Here is a 26,700-nt window from a genome sequence, read left to right as displayed (position 1 = left end):
GCACCACAAAGCGGTGTACATTTTAACTAAAGTCTGAGACTATAAACAGGGGCGCACCTTAAATTAGTTTCGCCAAATAGGTACTGAGTCATACAAAACTGTGCAAGATGTATTTTCAGGACTTTTTGTCCAAATCCTTCGAAGTCAAAAAAAATTCCTACCAAAAGTTAAACAAAAGACAAACAGAGCAAAAGCCCTCTCAGCGCAGAAACTTAAGTTCAGGTGTGACATATGGTGTTAATTAAACAAAGGAACGATTCACAAAGAATTTGCTTTAAGTAAGTGTGAGTTCCTTTTGTAGTATTCCTCATGAGTAAGGCAAGAATATGCCTGACTTACTCCCGGAATTCAGGAAAGATCCAGAAGTACTACAAGCAGTGCTTAAATGGGCCAGTACTGTCTGGTATGAAGTACCTACACTTTTTTATTTTGACAGCAAGAGTACTCAGCAAATCTCAAGAATGACGTATTACTTTTAATTGGAGAGTACTAGCACTTCTCAGAAGTAAGCAGCTACTATGGTACAGAGTACCTGCACTTCTATTTTTCCATTTCAAGCGCTGACTACAAGGGTAAGTCACAGCAAAATCTATGTGAATATGAACCATGTTTCCACAATGAGCCACTCTAGACAGTTATCTTAGACCACTTTGGTTTGGATCTTAGTTTCTGCAGAATTCTAAGTGCTCTCCTAAATATAGGAAAAAAAGACAGAAGCATTCAGGCGTCATCCAACCCAGCACCCTCTGGTAAGGTCAAACCTCAGGAGGCTTTGGAGGTGCATCATGGGGAGGGCAGTCTTCTATGCAGTACGGTAGCAAGAATGCCATGGGTTCTGGTGCAAGCAAGGAAAATGGCCATCATGACTGCTACAAGGGTAGTAGAATACAGCACTGGCAGGGCTCAAAGGACTCCTTAGGGCTCCCGGCCCCAGTGTCACTGGACCTGCTACAACAAAGGTAGCTATGCCCCGTACTTCTAAGCCAGTTGCCCTACACAAGTGCTGTTCCGCTGGACAAGCTTCCATAGCTTTTTTACCCGCACTTTAAATGAGCAGGTACTGTTGAGATCTGATTAAATGCACTGATATGTTTATGACTAGATGAATGTCAGCCCTTCTCAACATGGAGGCATTACTGTCATGAGGATACTGGACTTCTCAGCTGGAAGCAGGTTGGCGACGACATTGAGAACCAGCACTTCTCTTCAGCAATTGTAAATAATGCGATAAATACTACAACTGTAATCAACTTATGATAGCTCAGCGGGTTCAGCACTGCCTGTGCAGACCCACTTGTAAACATAAACGGATCTCTCAACAAAGCCTTCAGTGCAAGTAAACCACTACTTGAAATGGAAAAAATAGAAGTGCAGGTACTCTGTGCCAGAGTACCTGCTTGTTTCTGAGAAGTGCTGCTACTCTCCAATTAAAAGTATTATATCTCTCTTGAGAAGTGCCAGTACTCTTGAATGAAAAGTATTACGTCCCTCTTGAGAAGTGCCGGTATTCTCCCTCTCAATATGAAAAAAGTACCAGTACTCCGTACCAGGCAGAACAAGCCCATTTAAAGCACTGCAGTAAACTGAATACCACTGGGTGGGGTCACTTGCTATGTACAGCGATACAAAGCGCACATCTAACTAGCAAGCACTATATCAAGACCCAATTATGTTATTTGCTCCTAATCAGAGAAAAGCATTAGTTCAGTTCAAAATCAGAGTTTATTCGGACCATTGTCCTTAAACAGATAAAACATTTAAAAACAATTCATTGTTACATAAAAACTTAAAAACCATATATAACTTATAACTCATTAAAAGGGTGTTAACACGACTTGAGCTACTCACAATTCATAATTTGTTTAACTTTTTGCATAAATCTCGCCAGTGCACAGGTAGTATCTAAATTCACCATTTCTGTTAAGAGGACACTAGCAGCAAATCTAAAAATGGGACATAAAATCTCTTTTCGTAGTTCTAAAAGCTTTGTACAATCCAATAAAATATGCATCATATCGCATGTAGTTCCCAATATACACTTACAGTTTCCAATGCTATCTATCATCTCCGATTTTACTCTGGAATTACAATAATAAGGATTCAGTCCAGTTCTTAGTCTTAGAACTTCTCTCCTCAGCCATCTATTCGGTAGTCTATCAATATATGGAAAGTATGTATCTTTTAGCCAGGCCTGGGCCATAAACTGTACCGATTTTTTCATCGCCAAGTAATCTTGGTCCTCGGCTCGGGATACTTCGTATCCTACCTCCCTAAGAGCCTTCCTTGTAACTTCCATTTGGAAGGTCACTGGACTTACACCCAGGCTCAACAGTTTGCCAACCATCTTGAGAGAATTTCTGACCCCCTTAGCCCATGAACGCTCACTCGTCAGGGCTTCCCTCTTACACCATTACGAGATTTTTTGATCTTCCTCGGTGCCCAAGCGCTGCCAAAATCTAACTAGGGCCATGCAGACTGTGATCTTCCATGAGGTTACACATGTTTCTAACCTTACAGCTTGCACCACTGAACATTTAGGGAGCGAGAGCAGATTTTTCAAGGCTTTTCCCTCCTCTACGTCCCAACCATGTTTACCACCTAGAAACAATATCTCTGCCCCATATAGGAATTGCGGGGGCACCATAGCCAGATATGCCCTCAAAACCGGCCTTTCCGATTTTTCTCCGTAACTTCCATTAAATTTCCTCAGGCCATTTATTGACGCTGCTGTCCTTGTTCTACATGCATCTAGGTGGGTTGTCCATTTAAGGTTTTTCTGGAACCACATACCCAGATACCTGTATTCTTCTACACTTTCTAACTTCCTCAGGGCCTAGGTACCAGCTAAATCTTATTTCCCTTCTCCAAAAACATAAAATCTTTATTTTGTCCATGTTGACTACTAACTTTTTCGCCTTACAATACTCATGGAAACTGTTCAACTTTCTTTGTAACCCGATCTCTGTTTGGTCCAAAAATACCAGATCCAGAGGAGAGTTGTGTGAACCCTTACCAGAGAATGATGAAGTAAGCTCAGATGAGGACGAGGAGGGTGTCTAGAGGGCGCGGGTGGGTGATACAGCTCAAAAGAGGGACTAAGTGTAACACCGTGATTGTGACATAGCTCGTGATTAAACCACTGTGTACAATGGCGTTAAGCAGTGGACAGAAGTAGACATGGCAATAACCGCTGAGTGTGAGTATTATCTTGGCCGAAGTTTTGAGTTATGGTTAATGACACAGACAAGACAAAATAAAATATAAAATGGTAAAGACCTAACAACTGATAAACACATATTGGAAGATGATATGTAGGAGATGATTTTAGGGTGTGCAGCCGGACCCCAGGGTTGTCGGCCATACGGCTGTGTACCAATGTACAGTTGTATTGATGTGTATGTCTGAAGCGGCCGGCCCGGTGGGTTGTAGGCCCCGACATGTAATTATCAACTCTGCAAATACATTCATTAAAGGTCTTTAAAAAAAAAAAAAAAAAATTACCAGATTGTCTGCGTATAAGAGACATGCTATATGTTCCCCGTTTATCTTAGGGCTAGCCCCCTTTGCTTTGCCCAATATTGAGGCTAGGTCCGCTATAAAAAGTGAAAACAGTTGATGGGCCAAAACACATCTTAGCCCATTCTCTTGAGACATTGAGAACCAGCACTTCTCTTCAGCAATTGTAAATAATGCGATAAATACTACAACTGTAATAAACTTATGATAGCTCAGCGGGTTCAGCACTGCCTGCGCAGACCCACTTGTAAACATAAACGGATCTCTCAACAAAGCTTTCAGTGCCAGTAAACCAGTACTTGAAATGGAAAAATAGAAGTGCAGGTACTCTGTGCCAGAGTACCTGCTTGTTTCTGAGAAGTGCTGCTACTCTCCAATTAAAAGTATTATATCTCTCTTGAGAAGTGCCAGTACTCTTGAATGAAAAGTATTACGTCCCTCTTGAGAAGTGCCGGTATTCTCCCTCTAAAATAAAAAAGTACCAGTACTCCGTACCAGGCAGTACAGGCCCATTTAAAGCACTGCAGTAAACTGAATACCACTGGGTGGGGTCACTTGCTATGTACAGCGATACAAAGCGCACATCCAACTAGCAAGCACTATATCAAGACCCAATTATGTTATTTGCTCCTAATAAAAGCATTAGAGCAAACACACAATGGAACATAGTGCTGTCCTTTGGCTACACTCTGCTGCAATGAATACGCCTTGGAGGTACTGCAAACAGTACAAAATCACATTTCAGCATTTCTTTCCACCAAAGAGGAGAAAGTCAGCCAAAAGGCTAACTGCCTGGAAAACAGCTCTGGCTCAGGCCTGCCAAAGAACGAAGCAACAGAGGCGGAAGTGGGGCCTGGCAGGGCCTCCTCTGTGCCGTGCATCTGAATCTCAAACAGGACAGACAGGCGCACTGAGGGGGCTGTGCGGGGCTGGCCACTGTCTGGATACTTGCAGTAGAACTAAATCATTGTGACCACCATTTAAAAAAAAAAAAGCATGAGCGTTTACCAAACATCGAATTCACTTGAAAACAGATTTTCAGAAAAAAGTTTCAGGGTATTTTAAAGAACAAACTTGGTTAACAATTTATGCAATAAATGAAATTTGAATATGGCATGTGGCAATTGAGATTGCTGGTTATGTAATGTTCAGAGCATAGGTAAAGCGTATTCTGCATTTACCCCATCATCTAGCTTTCTCTTCCCTGTTGCTATTAATTCGAGCATTAGCATACCGTTTTCTTACTCTGGGCACACGTTACCTGCCCGTAAAGACGTTTCAGCACAGATGCAGCAACCAAAACACGCATTTCGCGGGTGTCCTTTTCTGTTTAAATTGCATTTATATAGCGCCTAATACCCCCGACGAGGCGTCGTTGTGTGCACGTGCACTCTAGCCTTCCCGCAGAGCCCGGTGCAAATAAACATCAGTGTGTGTTTCTCTAACCCGCACACACTGGGATGTGACCCCTGTGAGACAGAATGCCCCGCTGCCCCTTGGTGGTAGATTTGCACCATAGACACCCCCAGTGATAAATACTACGTGTGTCTGTAAACGCCGACAGCCTAAACACGGGCGGTAGTCATGTTTGCACGTCCACGGTGTGAAGCAGACGGAGTGAATCAAGGTTGCATCAAACGTGGTACAGAGGGAACTTTTCCATTACTTTGTAACAAAAAAAACAAGGCCGGGGTGAGTGGGTTGACTAAGAAATACAGGAGATTAAAGCAATGCTGGTGCGGTAACAGAGTAAAAACGGGGTCTAAAACACGCTCCCCTTAAATGTTCAGTCTGTTAAAGTGTTAACATTAACACCCTCGTCACAATTAAGTTCCAGAGAAATGTGTGCGGTTAGTTTGAATGAAACAGAAATAAAATGATACATCGGAACGAAAAAAAAAACACTCCAGCACTGTGTAACTCAACACCCGGCATCAGATGACTGCCGTGAGAGAACTAATGGTTTTACAAGAAAGGGAAAACAAAAGTCCTGCCCTCTCCCCCTCCTCGGCTCTCCCCTAGTACCTCTAATACATACCATATGTTCCGCACAGTCCCCGGCTCAGCCTGGAGCCCCTTCACCCCTGCCTGCTGCAGCCGAGGAGACACTTTGGGTGAAAGTCTGGCGAGAGACGGGGAAGTGGACCTGCTGGAGGCTGCAGCGCTCTGAGTATTGCATGTACCAGGGCACCACACCCACCGCATTGCAGAATCCAACAGGGGAGGAAACCATCACACACATGCACACGGGCCATCTGCAGCCGGGAGAGCACACTGCCTTTACAACCCGCACAGAGCCACGCCAGCGCAAGAAATCAGTATGGGGATGCCCTCCGACCATGGCATACCCCGATCCAGGGGTATGCCATGGTCGGAGGGCACATGTAGAGGGCACGGCCAGCCTTTAGTGGATGCCTCGGATCGGGCGCGCCCAGATGTGCGGTGCCATGGCGACACACCCAATCTGGGGGTGCCACTCGACCAGGCAGGTGCTGACTTCTCCAGAGCGCGCGCACGCACGCAGTCTGCCAGTGTAGGTGGGCACCCCTCCCCCACGCCCCATCCAGATGCATCACATCAGCATGCTCCCTTGGCCTCCTCCAAGAGCGAGCGAGGCAGGATGCGCAGTGACGCCAGCCGCCCTACCATCCCCCTGCACAGCCTATGGACATGCGTACGGACATACACAGGATATACATAATAAGCATATAACATACTAACATATACATACACAAACGAATGCAACCTTAGTACTATGGACCTCGGGTTGTCTAATGAAATATTTAAGGTGAGCACAAGCTCCCAGACAGAAGAGACGTGCACACCGCGACCCTTCCCTGCCCCCTGGGAAATCACGGCCAAGAAGACGAGCCAGCGATGCACGCGCCTCCTCTCCGCTCCGGTTTTATATATCAGCCCACCTCTGGCACCCACAACATGGCGCCCTCCACAAGGGCGCATATACGTTGCCAGTCCAACATTGTGCGTGTCACGGATGCAGCCTCGCTCCACCCGCCACCAAGGACATGTCAGGGATGCGTACCTGGTGCCGGGCTCGCTCCAGCCAGCCGCCGCCTCCTTCCGCGCCTCCTCCGCTACTACAGCCGCCGGGAAGCCCAGCCCTGGCAGCGGGGGCGCACGTCACTGCGCCCGCCTCCTGCCGCCGGTGTAACCAATGGGGGACGCCGAGGGGTCGGCAGACCCCACCCGCAGGAAAATGATGGCCAATAGCAGCACAGAGAGCGGCACGATGGAGGTGGTGACCTTTCCACCGCTTGGATATGCCCGGAATACCTGGGGTCGCCTCCTACCTAGACATATACCTGGCATAGAATAAATCCCCGGGTACGACATCCCAGAGCATCAAACGTCAACCTAGTCCTATTTAGGGTCATGCCAGCATCAAACGCGTTTACCATGATCAGATATACAGATTTCAATTGGCCATTAAGGAGCCAGCGCCTTGCAGTTTGGCAGAGGCAAGCAAAACGTATACTGTTATTTGGCTCAGTCTAGGTTTTAAAAATCCCTCAAGAAAAACTAACACATAGAAACATTAAGAGGAGCATTTTATTTATTTATTTAATGCGATTTTATATAGCGCGAACTTTACCCGAAGGCGTCAGAGCGGCTTTACATAAGAACCAGTTGCAAAACATAAGGATTTAGGATTACATGCGTTACATAAAAGGTACAAACAGAAAAAATTGAAAATGACAAGAAGTAAAGTCACTCAAGGAAGAGATACAAATGGATATACTCTAAGAGTCGGGGCAGGATGTAGTTTTAAACCTGTGCACTGCAGTGCATAGAATACAAAATGAATACATAAGAACTGACTCCGAGCCAAACCCGGGGTACAGCTTGGATCTAAGAGACAAAATACGTGCATGGACTGTGACAGGCCGGGAGGAGTGCACAGGGGAAAGGAAGCCTCAGACTGGCCATCAGTAGGACATGGACCTGCTGTGACAGTCCAGTGTCCCTAATAAGCTGGTAAAATAGACAGTCACTGTCAGGTGGGTGCAAGGCCCGAAACAGTCTAGAGTTTCTTCTGGTCCCTTGTGAAGGAGGCATCGGCTGACAGTTGAGGATGGATAGTTCCCATGAGTAGCAGGGTCAGTGCTTATTTGGAAAAGGCAGGCCTCGACTTGAGTGGCACCGCGGATGATAAACAATGGTCCTACCCCGACCAATTACCAGTAGATAGTCTTTTTGCAAGCATAACTCCCATTACCTTTTGTGTGATGTAATGCCCTAAAAGACTAAGGGTATGCCCAGGCATGGGTCCCTTGGCTCGCTGTGTCTATGTTTAAGGTATACCTCTCTGATGAGGCCAAAACCTCTCTCTGGTTGTTAATCGTCCTTTCTGGAGGGGCTTCGCCTTCTGTTTAGATAGACTGTTTAAATGTATCAAAGATGCATGATGTATGAAAGGCAGCACAGAGGTTAATTGAACATGGCGGCAAGATGCATCTGTCAGCGACAACAAGTGCATCATCCACGCACTCAGTGGTTGGTGCGGTTGTTGATTTCCCCTTGTATTTGCACGGTTACAGAATTTTCTAAGATTATTTCAATCAATGTATAATAGGTGAGTATCTGGTCCATACTTTGCTACATCCTGAGGGTTTAACTTGGTAAATGTTTATCTGCAGATCTGCACTGTTGGTTCTACTGAGAGCAGTCTGAAGGAGAACATTTAAGTATGTTGCATAATGGGAATGGTGGTGTTTTGGTGGCTCGCTTTGTCCTTGTTAGTGGACTGTTTTATCTTGTCAGTCTACTCTATGAAGAATTTGTTGACGGCACAGCACTTATCTACTGAATGAGGCTTTTGTCTCTGTTGATCAAAACACTATCATCTGCAATGCCCTTAAATGAACGGGACAAAGAACAATTTTAGAGGAAACGTCCTTACTTAATCTTTAAAACTGCAGGCTAAACAGCCACTCCAGCATGCTTTCCATACAAAGATAATAACACTTTCATGATACAACCCAGTGACATATGAGGAAAAAGCAATGGATGTGATCTACTTTGTCTACATGAAAGAAAACCTTTTAAAATGAAACTGATTTGAAATGGGAATCAGGTAGAGAGAGCGCGCACAGCTGACCACAAGAGTCGAGGTAATTGTTCCCATTCTGAGTAAGCAACTGTAACAAGTGGGGACTTCAGTGCAGCACTCTTCCATCCATTCATAAGTGGCATTCTGATAAACAAGGTGCTCATAGTAGGAACTACCACTGTAAGAGGGTGGTCAGTAACTTTGAAAGGGGGTGAGAGTCACAGAGTCAATAATGAAGCTCTACACTAAGCATTGGAGTCGGCGGTCATTGGTGAAGTGGAGTGGTCTAGCATCAAGACTCTTGACTTAAAAAACAGACAATATTCCTGCTTTCGTCACAGGGCCAACATTTTACAAGACTTGGCAAATACAAGTTACTTCCCCTTGTCCTAATTCCCTCGTCTACCAACTTTATTAACACAGGCTGCCTAAAATATTAAGGGCGCTAGTAAACACTGGACGTATTTATATAACATTAATAATATAAGTATCTTATTGATCCTTCATGAAGCACGATGTAAAGCCCTTGTGTACAACTGCAGTGCACACTGTGGTGTGTCTGCCTGTTCTGTTGCTTACATGGGCCTAGTGTCAAGTAAGGAATTTGGAAAAACAATGTCCTTTCTTGAATCAACATTATTTAATTCTGTTACTTGACTCGTCATACGAATCTGAGTATTACCATGTCATAGGCCAGGAGCAATATCTGAATTTGGGTTGTTTAAGTACGCAAATGCTACAGTATGTGCCTGGTTTGCCCTACAGTTGCTAATAGAATCTGGTAAACTTTTGAAAATGACTATCGATTCTCAAAAAATTTGCCTGCGCCTATGATGTGCTCAGATTTCCACAATCTTTTTGATACACAATTCTTTCTCCTCACAAGGTGCGCAGATAAAAAATGTGATATTTCCCCTACAGTAGAAACTCCACATCAACATCCTGAAAGTCCCAAGATTTCCACATATTGAGAAGTAGCAGTTACATACCAGGTCATTGCTATTTGGAGCAGTCCATTCACAGTCTAATTAACTATGCTACATACAGGCCCATAGGTGGCAACCTCTTCAGAACAGTTTTAAATGTGCATGCACTAGATGCTGCCAAATTCCAGCCCCGGTACTGCAGGTGTTCATAATGTTGAGTGCCGCCAGTGTTATCATATATTATTTTCTTTAGATACCTTTCAGTGTCATGAGCCCTTTCAGTACAACATCATATACAGAGATCGGACTCTTGAGATGTGAAAAAGTATACCATGACTCTGCTTCAAATCGGCGTATTTACCCAACACTCTATACAGGAGTGGTTTCGTTGTACCATATGTGGTGTTAACATTATTCGGCAACATTACAGATCCATTTGTATCATCTAAAAGAGTAATTTTTGTTTGATTCTTTTCCAAATCCTTTTCAGCATATCAGTGATAGATACATGTGGACCTCAGGGGTTTTAAGCTGCTTTATACTTTCCCCTGCCATAGTACTTTCATCCTAAAAGATGAATAAGCTCCAGCTCTCATCAAATTACCTCCCTCAGAATATTTTGGAACAGGCTCACTTCCAATGACCACTATTTATTTAAAATGTATCAAAACATTTTTAAAAATGGGAATCCCCTTGTTTGCGCTTCACAGAGCACAACAGAAGCATACTTACAAAAATACAAATTTACTGGTGATATATTGTTGTTACCACTAGTAAAGCTGAACTAAATTCTGCAATCAACACATTCCTAACTTAAGTAATTGATATGCTTATGAACTTCTTCCATCTTTCTGACAAACTGAAATCGACTCCGTTGAACTTAAAGCCAAGTACATCTTCAATGGCCTCCAGCCCTAGCTTTACTTATTGATGCTACCCTTCCAACGATCATCATTTTAGTTTTATTGATAAGAATTAACCACCTATTTTCTTTTGAGTAATGGCTGACTTTCTTTTTTGAACACTGTAGAATCTCTGGGGTTTGAAATTTGAATGCAATTTTATATATCTTCTTTATTACACGTTTAAGCTTGTTTTTTGACAGTGCAGCTATCAAACAGACCTATTGCTAACAATATCCATAGAGTGGACTCTGGGTCTGCCACTTTCAACCACTGGCTTCACCAAGCATCTTTCAGCTTTGTTAAACACGTATTTTCCCAGCCCAATGGAGACTACACCTCTCACCTAATCCTATTGGTTGTTTGAGTGAATCCTCCAGCCTTCACTAGAGTGCTTACATTGACATGCATACTGGACTATTCAATTGTGGACCTCTCCGGCCATCCCTTCTGGCTAGCTTCCATCTGTTTCACTCTTTTCTTTTTTTGTGCCTTCCCTATATTCACTCTTGAGCCTTACCCTTTCCTCTGTGAATTCCTCGTTAGCTCCGCCTGCCACACTCTTCTGTGTCCCTCCAGTTCACCGTTTCCCTGTGCACCTTTAATTTCCTCACACACTCTTCCCTCCAGCAATTCTCAAAAGTTCCCCGGCGACCAACTGTTATTTGTTTCTGTTTCATACAACCCAAAACCAGGGTGTACTGCAGACTCGCTATCATTCTAAGCAGTTCTTATTTTGTTTCTTTGTTAATAGAAGGAAGAGTGACAAGGGAACTTTTAATATTATCCTTTCTCATATGTTATGTCATAGAACCTAAAGGAGGATTATAATGAAGTCTCTCTGATCACCCAATCTTTACTTGAAATAAAAACGATACCAGGATTGTATAGAAGGCAAGTATGCCTAGCCGGCCTTTTATTTTTATGTCTGGTTTTAATGTGCTTATATTGCATGCATCTACACATTAAACCCAGACCAAAAAGCATTGCTGAAGCTTGTTTGTTATAGGAAAAAAATCTGGATTTTATTAAGTCGACCTCCTGGTCATAGCTAGGCCCTATTAGGATTCCCCTCTTTCTTGCAGGTTGCAATCACATCTCAATAGCATGTGCTCAACCCACCCAGTTACTCAACTAGCAACTAATATTATGAATTTTTCATACTGTCGAAGGTTCAGATGTCTGTCAAACTTTTTCTTGAGGTTTCCATCACAGACTAGTGTCTGAATCAGTAAATAATGATGATGCCAGTATTGTGAATATGCAGTTCCTTAGTAAGGTGACTGTGACTTACTTGTTTAATGACGTGAGATTATGATCTTGATGTCTGATGGTATCAGACTGGACGGGTTTATACAGTTTCTAAAATATAGTCTATGCTGGCATTCTTGGCCAGGGCCAGTCAGATGGAACAGATTGCACATCTTGTATTACTAGTGGGTGTTGTTGGGAACATTTATAGCCATAGGGAATAGCTGTGCAGTGTTGAATGAGCACAAAGTGCTCACTTTTAACATGTGATGCCGAATTCCCTCCATGTGTGTCGTGCAGTGCATGAGTGACTATTAGAGGTGAGCAAGAGCATGAGTGAGTGGCTGGGACAGTGAGGGAACATGTATAAACTTGTCCATTATGGAATATTTGAAAGAGAAACAGCATGTACGAGTGGAGCTCACAGAATTAGTTCAAATGTCAGGCATCCGTCTTGCCTTTCATTAGTTCACCTTTTCCAACCTGAATGTTTCTTTAGATGAGAAACTCAAATATTTAGAGCTCCAGACTGACACTCCTACTGTCAGATTCTCTTTGGCACCGCATAGTGCCCATCTGGCAATTGAAACATCTAGCTATCCAGATCTAAGTGCTGCTCCAGCTGCTTCAATTATGGTAGTTCAACAAAATATTGTTTTAAAAATATCATGAGACACAAAAATTGTGTGAAAAATATTGTGGTGTCAAAAATATCATGGGACAGAAGACAGAAGGTAAGAATATACATTTCGACGTTTTTTTATATAATTCTAAATCCAGTTATAGATAATGTTTTTTTTTTTAACTGTTTGGTTGATTTTTATTAGTTTTCGTGTTACGAGCTGTTCCTAATTTAATGTCAAGCATGTTTAATTCTACTTAGTGTGGTTTTCTTAATTTGGTAATACACTTTTAGTTTTTATATTTTATGTCAATATTTATTTGGTGGATTGTTGAGTTTGTAGGGGAATAGGGTGTGAATTTGCATAAAGTAATTATATCTTAATTGTGTAAAACAGTTTTCTATAAGATCACATTTTTCATTAGATATTCATGTAATTTATTTTAGTGATTTAATATATAAAACTAAAAATATTGTAATGTGTTTTTGTTATTTGTTTAATTAGAAGACTGTAAACAAATTAAGAAATCCTAATCATTTGGATATTACATATTTATATTATATTTATATTTTGGTGTTTAATAATTAATTTTAGAGCATAATTATATTTTTTAGGAATGTGTATAGTTACATTTTGCCATTAATGTCATTTGTTTTTGTGGTTGTTGGAAGTTTAGGTTCATAGGTTAGGAAGTATTTTCAATATATTTTTTATTTTTTAATTAGTATAATTTGTAATATCAATTTCTGTATAATTTATGTTAATTTAATATTTTTGATTTTTAATAAATTATATGATGTTAACAATATGTTTTCAATTTGTTCTTGGAAAATATATTTTAAGCTTATTTAGAAAATCAGAAATGTGAGTTTTTGTAAAGTTTAACATTTATCTACTGTTACCTAAGCTGGAGTGGGAATAGTAAATCTAACCACTCCAAAGTCCAACACTTTCCCTACTAATACTGCTTGCATTAGAGAAAGAGTAGCCCTTTTTTAGGTTGCTTTAATATATATTTTTAATATATATATATAACTTAATTTTTAATGTTGTTATCGTATATATTTTTAAATAAGGTAATATCTAGTGTGTGTGTAGTTAGTTAATTTTAATAGTATTTTTGCACTCATGTTTAAATAATCATTTTATTTTTTTAAATATTACATTTATTGTTTACACCCATTTTAAAGTTTTTTATTTAATGTTTGTACATATGCATTTTTTATTTTTTTTAGAAGTTTCATTTTTAAAATGTAATATTATTTTTAAAGTTTATATACATTTTCAAGTTAATATAGTGTAAAATAGTTCAAATTCAATTTATTTACACAGTTTTCGACAATAGTTTGGCCTATATTTTACTTTTGATATTTTTTGCTCTATTTACAAAATATGTGAAGTCGATATTTATGTCCTCAATATTTTTTGGGTGATATTTTTGTCAATTATATTTTTGTGAGAGATACTTCATCAAACAACCACCAACTGTACTCTAGGGCACGCCGTGCAAGATTTCATGGCCCGAGAAGTGCAAGAATCATTATTTAATATTTAAGAAACGTCTTGAATTGTTTGCATAAGCACAAAAATCAATGTTGTGCTTTATTTCTCAGTTTATTAACTTATTTATTACATTTGTTTTTCTTGGCATTTCATCAAAGATTACAAACAAGCATGCAATTATTCAGCAAGAACAGACAGCAAAGAGTCTTAAGATGCTGAGTCTGTCTCGACAGGTCTTACTACCAGATAAATATACATTAAATATACTTATACATACCTCAAAATATTTCCAGTCGAGGATCATGCCATAACTCATGTCATGCATTTGATAATAAAGCAACTATCTAATAATAAAGGAAGCTTTTCATGTTCATGAATACAGTATTCATCCATCTGTGCATCTGGAAGTGATGTGGGTTTAGTGCATGATGAATCCACAAGTAAGAGAAACAGGGCAAAAATAACAATCAATAGTAGAACAAGAACACTTCCTTCGGCTCCCAATTTATTTATTTATGATCGTGCTTTATTTCAGTTGTCCTAGTAGTGTGATCTCTGATTGTTCAGGAGTCTAAATTTCCAGGATGAAGCACTATATAAAAGTTGGTCCTTTCTATAATGTCAATAAGCAGTGTTAAACGTCTATTGTAGACAAGGATTCTAAATTCCTGGGGCTCATAAGCCACTAATGATAAACACGACAAATAGATGTAAGCAGGATTGGACTAGCTACACTGCTAAATGAGGAAGGGATCAATCTGTGTATACCCACTGCACCAAACCTTGCGTCTGGCTTTAACTAATCTGGCGAAGAAGAGTAGCTGTGGAATGGTACCACTAAGGCCAGTCTCAGGCTTTACAGCGAGAATTGCACAGTTAATTAAGAGGTCCAGTCGTTTTCTTGGTCGATGCTAGGACAGCAGGATGTGTGTCTGGTGGTAGTATAATGATGGTGGAAATTGGGATGCTGGTGGTGGAGGTTATAATGGTAGTGGTAATGATGATCGTTATTGTAATGTTTGTAATTGTGGTGGTAGTAAAAGTGATTGTGCTAATGGTGGCTGTGGTACTCATAATTGTGGAGATAATAGTTTTGGTAATGAGTACAATGTATGTAAGTGATAAAGCACTAACTGTATTTTTAGAATAGAAAGTATTCCCTCATGCATTCTAAAGCAGTCAATAGAAGGCAACATAATACACCAAACCTCAACAGTATGTGTTGAACAAGTGATACTCCTCTGGACAGAGCAACCGCCCATTTCAGGTATGTTTAAGTTGGACTGTCAAACCAGTCTTAAAAAATATAGGCCATAAACCACTTTTTTTTTTTTTTCACTGACAAAACAAATGTTGAGTCTGCAAGCAGTACCTGAAAATATAGCATGCTGTGCTGCTTACTGGCTGCCTTAGGCCCTCTAAAAGTCTAAAAGTCAAAAGGGGAAAATGTGTGGAGAAGGAAATTCATCGTGCAAGGGAAAGCAGAATCTACTCGCATCACATAAAATAAAGCCTTCTGAAAAAATATATTTTACATAAACGCCAGGAGGTGCACTTGAAGATGGTCGCTACATTTACTGGGTTTTAATCTTAATAATTATTAACAGATATACTTTTGTATGAGGTATCTAGAGCGAACAAAGAAAAGCAGCAATGCATTTAGCATATTTGTATGCATCTTTAATGTTTCTAATGATCGTAAATTGGAAGTACAGTATTATTTTTAAACAAAAAGCGTTTCCTTCCTAACCTCCTTGCAGCAGGCCCTAACCTTAGCATGTCTGACCTGAAAAGGCAAATGCTCCTCCCATTGAAAGGCTCTAAAATAAATATTACAGAGGAATAACACTCTACAACCTTCTGCTCGTCTTTGCCAACCAGTACCTATCACTGTGTCACAATCCACATATTTTTACACTATTTTGCACAAAATAGGCGGGCGACCTACAAACAGGTCTCACTGCCCTGAACCCGCATCATCAACCCCACTATCTTCTCTTTCCTCCTATAACTAAATAGAGTTATCTTGAATTTAAGTCCCACCGGTGGTGCAGCGTATTATTGACAAGTGTTGAACCACACCTCCCATTTCACTATGGGAGCATGCATTACGGCTGGTTTACGGTCATAATGCATGCTCTCATAGTGAAATGTGGGAATTTGACCGAACAGTGTTCGGTCGCATCCTAATGAGGCGGTCGAGACAGACGACTTGGCGTAGGTTGGTCCCAGGACCGAGGCAGTGTTGGGTAGAAGGAATTCTGCCCTATATATCGAAATCAGGCCCTAAGTGTAATCTTGTGTAGACCAAAATGATTGGGCTGCCTGTACCTCATGTGATTTCCTGTTTTCCTTACACCATCATCTACCCTGTATGTTCCTCTTTTGCCTAGGACCAATGGACCGTCAGAGAGGAAAGTTAATTGAGTTAATTAACGCTTGTAACAAATGGTGGTAATTTGACACCCTCGATAAAAAACATCTGTAAAACCCATAGGTCTCACAATAGAAACACTTGCGATATATGAAAAGGATTGCACCTTTGACTCACCCTTAGATTTTCCGACTTACAAAAATACATTTTTAAATGGTTATATGCCCAAATTAAAAAGAAAAAACATTTGATAGAAGAAGTGAAGATTGCCAATACATCTCAGAAAATTGGGCCTCAAAAAACACCTCACTGAAGCCAAACATGTTTTTGTCCCTCTTTTTAAGTCTGGCATAGAAAGAATCTTAACTGTCTTACAAATCTTATGTAATAAAAAAAAACATCAAAAATACATACTTATACATCTGTAGAGGAGCTTTGGGCCAGCTTCTTCAACTACTGGTCTGTTAAACTGTCATCCACTTTTTGCGCTTCACACTACAGCAAGGACACAGGGGAGTCCACTTTATCCATTTCTTTCTTGCTTCGTGAGTGTCAGCTTTTTTGCCTGATCACATGTTTGTCACACATCAGTACCAGAGCTGATGAGCCAATACTTTATTTTGACAATGAATGTTTGCTTTCCATTTAATATCCATTTTTATAACAATTTTTAGTGACGCTTATGTGTTTGAAATTCATCTTCAGGTTACAGTAATTGCAATCCAAGAGTACCTTTCCTTATGTGAATAACAATCATAGTTTTATGCTATATGCATTAAAGCTAAAAAGGAGTTTAAATTATGTTTTAATGACACATGCCTGCTAAGAGGCACGTCTACTGTGTTTATATTAAAATTATTTGCAATGGCTGAATTTATAAATGATTGCAATAATACGGTTGCCACATTTTTAAGGTGGCACATTGTCTTTTATTCCTATATTATATTTATGTCATATGCGCGCAGCAAGAAATTTAAAAATTTACCATCGTACCAGCTTGCCAAGACCACACCTATAGGTTTTGCCAATGCTTGTTTAAATCCAACAGTGACTGTCTATTCATGCAGCCTCGTACATTTTTTTATTTTAATTTTCCAGACCATTAAACCTTTCATTTAATAATAAATATATTTGTGACTAACAGCTTTCTTTCCACTTTCCTTGAGCGATTCAAAAGGGGGAGAAAAAGGAAGGCAAACCATTACTTATGAACCAGTGAGCATCAACTACAAGCAAAACAAACGGTTATGGGTGAGCAAGGCTGCGGCGCAGCCGAAACGCGTTCGATGGTGGCCGAATAACATAATATTCAACTGCACACTGTAGTGTAGTTCCTATTATCCCAATAGGCTCTGCGCATTGGAATAATACCTTCAATAGTATAGGCCTAGACCAGACGTTAACTAGGTCTACTACTGTCGATATTAGACTTAAAGTTTTGGGTTTGCCAGCTAGCTCAGAGTTCACTAGAAACTTTCTCGAATGTTCAGGAAGGAATTAACTTCCCTGATTAGACAAGAAGGGATTTAGTTTCTGACAACCATAGAACATGACAACTTTGCTCTCTCCTAATCAAGAGTGTATCTCGAGAGTCGTGTGAACAAAAGGCAATTTATTTTACTCAGTCAGTACGTGCATTCTTAGTCTCATCAGAATGTAGAGAAAAGGAAGAGACGGGCGTGTTCAATAAAAGATGTTATTTATTGATCAGTCTCTTTTCTCGTACAAGAGAAATGGATCGATATTATTGCAATACTTATAGTTAAGTAAAGTGCATACATTAAAAGCAGAAGTATAAAATAATACTGTAAAAACATTGATATGGTTTCTAAGCCATATGAAGGTTTAAAACGATTAAAATATATTACATACACATATACATTTGACTAAACGTACTCAACTGGTGTTTCTAGATACGCCTACCCCGTGTACCTGACCTAAGCCTAATACGTGGGCGGGAATAGAAAGTTACAGTTTAAGTTAAGTTTGTTTTTGCCAAGTGACTGACTAAAGAATTCTCTGTGAGGGGTTATTCAGTTCTGTACCTGGAAGTTAGGATGAATGAGGGATGGTATCTCTCGTCTCTGGTCTCGATATTCCAGGCTGCCTGCGAGGGCTACCCGGAAACGCCAGAGCTGGATTTCTCGGCAGGAGAAATAGGCAGCTGCTCGATTTCAGCGCGTGAAGAAGGCGGGGCTGCGCCAGCGGGGTCTGCTCTGCTCTGGGCTTCGGCAAGTCTGGCTGCTCCGTCCTCGTCACCACCGCGTGTGTTTGCATAGGGCAATATCGGTAATATTTATACCTTTAAGGTGCCGAGATTGACGTAAGGATGGACATAGATACGTCAATAAGGATGTCATACGACCAGGTCGTTAGCACATTCTTTTGCTGAAGTTCTCGGTGAAATCAAAACAATGGCCGCAGGGTTTTTCCCAGGTCTGTCATAGGTTTGATTTGTTATGAGAACTCCGTATGCCTTATCAGGGGCTGGAGGAATATCGCTTGTCTAATTAGATGGCAAGCGTTATGACCTAATCAGATAACACGTTCCTGTGCCGTAGTGTGGCTTTATCAGATAACGGTTCCTGCATCATGGGGGTTTTCTGCCTCATGGGCTGACTGCTAGTTAACTTGTTAGCTTGCTAACCAGAATAGGGTCAGGAATAGGGGGATCGATACAGAACCTATAGGAATACATCACACCCACTCCACGCTAACTATGGTCATATTTACTAATCTATGCATAGTACAACATACTGTAGAGTATTGTGTATACCGTACCACCCCAAAATACATAAATGCATTTTGAAATTTATCAAGTATACGGAAAAAATGCAGTCATATGTATAGTATGCACTCAAGCTGTAGAACAATGCTAAAGTAAGCACGCATTTGTATACATTATTGCTATTTGGTATATGAAAATTTACACATGAAATGGCTCTTAATACAGAAAAAAAGTTCGAGACCATTTCATCACAGAATAAAATATTTATGAACATACCAGCGGGCAGCTAATGTCTATAAGCTATCTAAAATTAGAAATTTTAGTTCTCTAAGAATAGTTCTTACTTTAAGGAGAAGATAGTGTCCCGAAAAATATGCAAAAATATTTTGGGGCTGCTGAAAAAATTGCTGTCCGTGAACTGGAGGGAAAATTGTTCATGTGACTTTATTATTAAAGTTGAAGGCCAAATTCAGGGAACGCCGTGTACGAGTTTGTTCAAAAGTCTCTATTTCTGCTCTGGTGAGAACATCATATCATTTAGGCTTTCGAAAAAGTTGTCAACAGCTTCCTGGGAGAGTTCCACTAACTCGGAAATAGGTGTAACCATGCATTCGTGCGCATGATTGTCTCCATTGACATTCTGATTTGGATTGCTGACAGAAGGTCGTACCTGATCGATGCTGCTTTCATCTTGTACTTCACAACCCCTTAATCGTAGTGGTGAAGCTTCCACGAATGCCGTCATCAGGATTGGTAGCCTTTGAGGGCAGCACAAAGCGTGAGCCTTGATTGGACTCAACAATGTTTCTGCATCCATTGGCGCATCCGATTGTAGCGTCAGACAGGTGTCTAACACGCATTCTTCTCCGCATAGCAGGCACCTTAATACAGGTAAAACACATCGTTGCCACTTTGGTCGAAAGGATAGAAACCAAGTCATGTTCAGGTCTCTAAGCCGGGATAGTCCCAGGATTTTTGATATCCGGTCCCGGTATCCAATGGCTAGGATTGTTTCTTCCCTTGTCGCAGGTGTTCTGTCTGTGACATGGTTTGCCATAACGAAATATAAGGACTAGGAATAGGATTCCTGCAATCAGTCCTAGAATGAGGGGAAGTCCGCCAAAAATCGAATGGACGAAATCTGGAAAAATACCCAGTATGGCTTTGAATGGTGTTAATGCCATCGAAAATACTGTCTTAAATACTTTTGAGACACCGCTGGTATCAGAAATATTTAAGATTTCATTCAGGATTTCTGCGAAATGTATGGGGGAATTAGTTGATAACAATGAATGTATCTCTGCAGTCGTCCTTGCGACTTGGAGATCATACGTTTCTTTTGATGACGTGAGCCTTGTCGGCGTCTGAAGAAGCACTGTTTTCATTCTGCTTAAAGTATCTATTCGAATAGAAGTAATTTTCAAGTTGGGCCATGCCCTTGCCTCCCTGTCTGGAAAGGAGCTGGGGAACAATGAGTGTCCACAGCACTTGACCTTCGCAGTCGTAGTTACGAGATAAGGAGTCCCGGGCATAAGACTACAACATCTGCGATCTACAATTAGAATGTAACTCCCATTATAGAGTCTTTGAAAGAAAGGTTCAATCTCTGTTGCAGGTGCGCCTTGCTGGTGACATGAAAGGTTATTTGAGTTCCCTTCACAGGCTCCATGCAAACTAATTCCGTTACACAGAAGTGTACCGCTTAGTGACATTGCACAATTATTGCCACTAAGAAACACTTTCTGTCCTTTATTACTGACACATGCATGTGAATAGGGCAGGTTCCATGTTGTTTTTATGTACCCTTTTCCCAATTTTTCGTACATGCCAGCCTGTATATATTTTTGGCAGTATTGAAACCTGAGGGTTGATATTGGAATATTTATTATTCCATGTATTATCCATTCACTGACAGGTCGTTCTGACATTGTCACTGGTAATCTCTCAAGTTTCTCAATGCTCAGGATTGTATAATCAGCTCCCTTTTGGGCCATACTGATTTGTCTATCAGTAAGGTTAAAGATATAGAATAGTGACGTTGTGTTGATTAAACGCCAAGGCACATAGCCTGAACGCAGATTTTGTAACGTCCAGCCAAGCTGTACAATAGAACGCAATTGGGACTGACCGTGTTGTAATAACAGTAAGTCTTGCGATAATATGTCGATTGCTGAAGACACAATGCTGTCCAAAGAAAAAATTCTGGAGGACAGAGTCATTAACCCATTGTCCACTACAGAAAGTGATTTTTCCAAATTAATACGGTCAATTTCCCGTATTCTCTCTGCTGTTTCAATTTGAGTAACCTTCCAGGCCTCATTGTATGCTGCATATACAGAGGCTGCTATGAAACGCTTTTGACGCTGTTTGCGTGGTCCCATAGTGAAATCACGCAAGTCAGCACCATCAGTAAGTAAAGTTAGGTGTTGCTTAATTTCTGCCAGTGTGGAAGTTTGTAGCCAATGAAGGCATAATTTGCCCACACTGTAGGTGGTTATTATCCCTGGGTGATGTCTTTGAGGATATCTTGGGTCTGGCTTGGTCATTTTGAACCCCTGTGTTTTGTTCAGGAATCTGTTTTGACAGTTATTAGTATCTGTGGGCCAGATCAACCACTGTTTCCAATCAGGATGTGTTCTGTTTTGGTTTAATACATAGTTTACGTCTATCTCCTCATCTGTAGAGCTATTGCTGTTCATTGTTGGCTTTGGAATAGACGGTTTATTTAAATCTTTGATTTTGGCTAGGCCAAGACAGGTAGTTTGTTGAACAGTGTCATTTAAAAATATAATTTGTTCTGGGATCATGCAGGCTCTAAACAAAGATTCTATACCCTGTACTTGCCATTCTTTTGTGCCCCAAACACTTTTCAATTCAACATTTTTGTCCCAATAATCAAAACCAAAAGTATTCATTTGTTCAAAGAATGAGTCTGAATATATCAATTTTGTGTTGGTTATCATGGTCTTTGTCCCTGTCTTGTTTGACAATTTGAAATAAAATGTTTCAGCATTACTTGTGTTAAAACCTGAAAAGTATGAATATTTGTCGTAAACGGTTCTTGAGCTTCCTCTTGGAGGTGTTGCACAATGTTCCCATTGATTATAATTTAAAACTTTTCTAGGTTGTGCAGATCTATGTAGAAAATGGTTACCATAGTGGTTATAACAGTACATACTATCATAATTTGTAGAACCCTGCAAATAATCATGTTTGGTAAATTTAGCAGACATTACTAAGTCAGACATCATATTATTAATGCTTTCGAAGTCCCAATCATCAGCAAATGAGCTCGGTTTTACAAAGTCACTCAAAAAGATCTTAATTTGGTGTGGATATTTCAGGATTTCAACCGGACCATATATTTCGTAATCTGTGTTGTCCCATGCTACCCCACCCGGTATAGGATTGGCTGTGAAGTTGGCTGAAGAAAGTTCTCTTTTCTCGACGTGTGAAGATATGTGTGGTTTGAGGATCAAGTTGATTTTCTGACTTGCTGTGTCCATTTTAGCATATTTTCCCTCAATGAAGCGTCCCAAAGTTAGTATCATGATGAGCCAAAGTATGAGGATAAATGCACCAAAACCCACCCAAAATTCGATCCATGGAGAAATCAGATATGTTTCTTTCAGTTGTTTCAAAAGTTCTTTAGCTTTATCTTTAAAGGTTTTTGATGATGGCTGTGTCTTTGATTCACTGAAGCCTTCAGAGGAATCATCGAAGTTTATGAAGTAGCCAGATACAGTTCTGTCAATAGTTCCAATTGCTTCAGGATTAATGTTTCTTGCATTATCATTTGGTACTTCATTATAGATTGGTGTGTCTCTGCTAAATGTTTTTATTTGGGTTTTCAGAGGTCTAAGTTCTATTGCATTGTTGCATAGTCCTTGTTGTTCTTCTGTAGGTGTTTCGAAAGTGATTAACCTCTTTGTTAGAACCTCTGTACTGGTAGCAAACCTTGGTGTTCTGCTACTTATTGGGAGTCCACTTGGCCTACTATTTGTTATCGGCCACATGATTGCGGTTTTACCAGGTCGATGGATACAACTCGGTTCTCCTTTTTACCAGCAAGTGGCGGTAGTACAACTGATCTTGTCCCGTTGACAGACAAGACAGGAACTGCTTTTCTGTAAGAAGGCCCAAATTCCTTCTTTACCGCGATCTTTTCTCTGACTAGATCCCCGACTTTTGGAATCCAGACAGGTCTTGCTGGGACAGGTGGTGGTTCTTCAGTGGTTGTTGGCTGTTGTTTCAACTTTATGTTGCTCAGGTCTTTTCTTGTTTCATTTAAGTCCTGCAAAATAGCCAAACGATCTTTGATATCAAAGCTTTTTTCCTTCACCACTGAAGTTTGACTGTCAAGGTCAGAGATCAACATCCTAGTTCCAAATAATAATTCGTACGGACTGAATCCCTTCAGAGAATTTCTTGGCAAGTTATTTAGACTACGTTGGACACTTATTAGATGTTTGACCCACCCAGCTCCCGAACCTAATATCCTTTCTGTTATAGATTGCTTTATGCCTTGGTTTTTTCTTTACACCATCCCGTATCCCTCAGGAAGGAAGTGAGAAGATTCCCGCTGTGCTATGCTCATTTGGTCACGTTTCCCATCAGGCTGGAGGGCTAGAGTGAAAACAATGATCAGACGTAGCATGCTCTTAGCGTATATGCCATTTAGACTCGCAAATCTTTGTATAACAGTCCAGACGTCAGCCGAGTGCTGGTGATCTACATTATAAGTGGAAACTAGCCTGTATATGTTAATCGCAATCATTGCTTTTTACTCTTGATTTTTTCTGGAGTGAAACGACGAGGTATTACACTGTTTCTCTCCCCACTGCGATTTCTGTTGCAGTTTGGGCAGTTTTTTACAAACATGGTGTGATGCAAGCTCATGCCTGGCTACCAGTACCTTGATTGTAATTCTTCCAGAGAATCTTTTAGTTTGAGGTGTCTGAGACCCTCGCCCATATGTGCGTCTGCGATTAACAAGTTTCTCCTGTCCATGTTTGGAATCACTCTATCCCCCACTCCAGGGATTCGAGCAAAAGGGACGGAGTTTGCATCGATTATGTATGTATAATTGAGTGGATAGTTGATCGGTAGCGCTGAGCAGTCGCCTTTTAATGACGTTTTCACCGCCAGCACTGTTTCACCGTCAATGTATTTTAATGTACGCTTTTTTCGAACTACGGGAGCCGATTTAGTTGCTACCGCTGTGGCTGTGTCAGCCAATGAATTCCCTGCAACGTGAACGCCATCACGCTGATGACTCAGTGAATGTATCACGTGAGTCTTTGGTAGTTCTTTTTGTAAAAGAGCTATTTGTTCCCAGAGCAGTTTCAGCTTTATTATTGCATCTGTGTCATCTTTGTAACCGTTTTGAATCCATGTCTGCAAATCGTTGTTATATGATTTGACGCAGTAATATGAATCTGACACTATAAGTGTCGGGAATTCGCGATCCGCATTATCTAGAGCCATTTTCAATGCCATTATTTCAGTCTGTTGTTCTGAATTAGTTTCTACTGAGTGTGTTTTTGTTAATAGAGGTTTTAGTTTACCTCCGCGCCACACTTCTTTTGTAATCCCACATGTCGGGTTGTATGCTTGTTCCCCCCAAACGGAGGGTTGAGCATGTCCGTCTGTATAGATTACACAGGCGTAGTGTCGTAAGGGCAGAATGTCGATTGGCAGAGGGAATGTTCTTTCATATTCTAGATTTTTTAAATCCTCTAGTTCTGGATCAAAGTAGTAGTACACTTTGTCCGTCGTGATTGAATTCACCCATTGTATCCATTCCGGATTCAATGTTGTTGTTGGTAAATTACACGGTGTTGTTAATGCCTCAAAGGCTGATTCAGCTGTTCTGACTGTGATGTGTCTACCGTCCGCTTGATCTTTTTCTCCAGCTATTGCGGTTTGAACTGCATGAACAATTTTTTCTTTAATGCTGAATTTCTGTTCAGCTTCTGTGTACAAGTGTGATTTGAATGCAATTGGTACCTTTTCTCCCTCATTAGAGGTCAGGTATGTGAATCCGCATCTCCCTGGGATGACTCGAATCACAAGATTGCGTGTGTAATCACATGTTTCTAATTTTGTTTTAATTAGCATGTCTGTTTGTAAGGATCTCAAAATTTCTGTGTGTATTTGAGTCCAATTGGTTCTTTTAAAATCAGGTTTAATTAGATCATAAAGGGGTTTGACCCTTTCTGCGTAATTTGCAATGTATGTTCTTCCGAAATTTAGGAAGCCTAGAATTGACTGTAGATTTTTTAGTGTTCTAGGTGCTTGGAGTACGGCGTATTTTTCTAGAAAAGTGTCAGCCAGGCTTTTGCCTTCACTTGATAATTCATATCCTAAGAACAGGACTGTCAGATGGGCAATTCTGGATTTTTTAAAGTTGAATTTGTAACCCTCTGCTGCGAACCCAAGTATTATGGTGTTCACTCTCTTCAAGTGAGTCTCCAAGTCATCATCTGTTAAGTATATGTCATCGACATACGATAATGCTTCGTCGTCATATATTTGTAATAATTCTGTTACTCTCGCTGAGAATACTCCCGGGCTGTTCTTGTACCCCTGGGCTAACCGACAGAATTGCTTTTGAGTGCCATTTATTGAGAATGCAGACAAGTATCTGCTCTCTGGTGCTATGTTTTGACAAAAGAATCCATTAGAGATGTCTAATGTTGTTTTGTATTTTTTGCGCACTATGTTATTCATTAGTGCAGCACTATGCGAGTTTTGCACTGCAAAAGTTTTGCAACATGAGTTAAGGTGTCGGTAATCCAAAACTAGACGATATGAATTGTCTGGTTTGGAGACCGGAAACAAAGGGTTGTTCATTTGTGAGGTGCAAGTTTCAATCACCCCCTGGTATTCTAGCTGATCTAGAATTTCTTTTACCTGTTTTTTAGCTTCTTGCTTAATTGGGTACTGCCTTTGGGCAGTAGGTTGTGATTTTAACTGGATTTTGTGAGGAGGAGAGTCCTCATCCCATCCCACGTGATTTTTATATAAAGCAGGAGCTAGAGCTACTGCCCACTTTCTGGCAAGTGTGTATTTTTTATGAATTGGGATGTGATTTGAGAAGGCAGGCATAATTATTTCTTCGCCATGAGGGCACTCCCTGACAAACTCTGGTGGCCAGTCTTTTTCAGCTAGAAGAATATCATAGCCCTTGGAGAGATTATCCCAAAATAGCCCCCTTATTTTTCTAGTCTTATCCCCCTCTATACGTAATGTTATTTCGTATATTTTGTGAGGTTTGCTAATGCTGGTGTCTGCAGTTTCCACTTGAAGATATTCATTCGTGTCCACTGTCTCCAGATGATTCATAAGGACTTTGCGAGCTATGCTCACTTCTGCTGCGCTGTCTAGCATTGTCTGAGCCCATTCTCCGTTTTTCAGTTGTGTCCTCAGTATTCTCGGCATTGTTAACTACCTTGATACTGGCTACCTTCTTTTTTGGAAATTGTAATTTCTTTTTTAGCTGAGCAGGTTCCTTGTCTTTGGACTTGGCGTGCTCTTCTCTTTGTTCTGATCGTCCTCTTCTTTCCGATTTCTGCGAGGAAGTCTGAAAAGATTGAGAGGGACGTGTATCAATGTCTTGATATCTATCAGGCTTTTTTATATTATCCCTATTTCTAAGGTTATATCTTTTCCCAGAGGGGTCACTCTGGGGTGACCTGTGTCTTTGGTTCGGAGATTTTTCTCTCCGCCTAGGAGACCTTCCTCTGGACTGGAATTTCTTTTCTTTAGGATTGGATTGTTTGTTTCCATCCCAGTTCTTTTTCT

At 40.6% G+C, this 26,700-nt stretch overlaps 1 protein-coding gene across 15 annotated transcripts in view; it reads right to left on the bottom strand.

Annotated features, from left to right (window-relative positions):
* Positions 1-26,700, bottom strand: part of EPB41L3 (erythrocyte membrane protein band 4.1 like 3) — an 860,969-nt gene that overhangs the window by 576,192 nt on the left and 258,077 nt on the right. For 3 of the 15 annotated variants that reach the window (XM_078687544.1, XM_078687554.1, XM_078687548.1), the window contains exon 1: positions 6,560-6,664. The exons of 11 other annotated variants lie outside the window; for them this stretch is intronic. The gene's annotated coding sequence lies outside the window, so the exon portion shown is untranslated. Of the gene's footprint in view, positions 1-5,554; positions 5,660-6,559; positions 6,665-26,700 lie in introns of those variants that run through there. One more of the 15 variants, XM_078687545.1, reaches the window with a different exon arrangement.

The sequence above is a fragment of the Lissotriton helveticus genome, chromosome 4_1, assembly GCF_964261635.1.
Source record: "Lissotriton helveticus chromosome 4_1, aLisHel1.1, whole genome shotgun sequence".
Lineage (NCBI taxonomy): Eukaryota > Metazoa > Chordata > Amphibia > Caudata > Salamandridae > Lissotriton > Lissotriton helveticus.
This window is presented reverse-complemented; position numbering and strand designations above follow the sequence as displayed.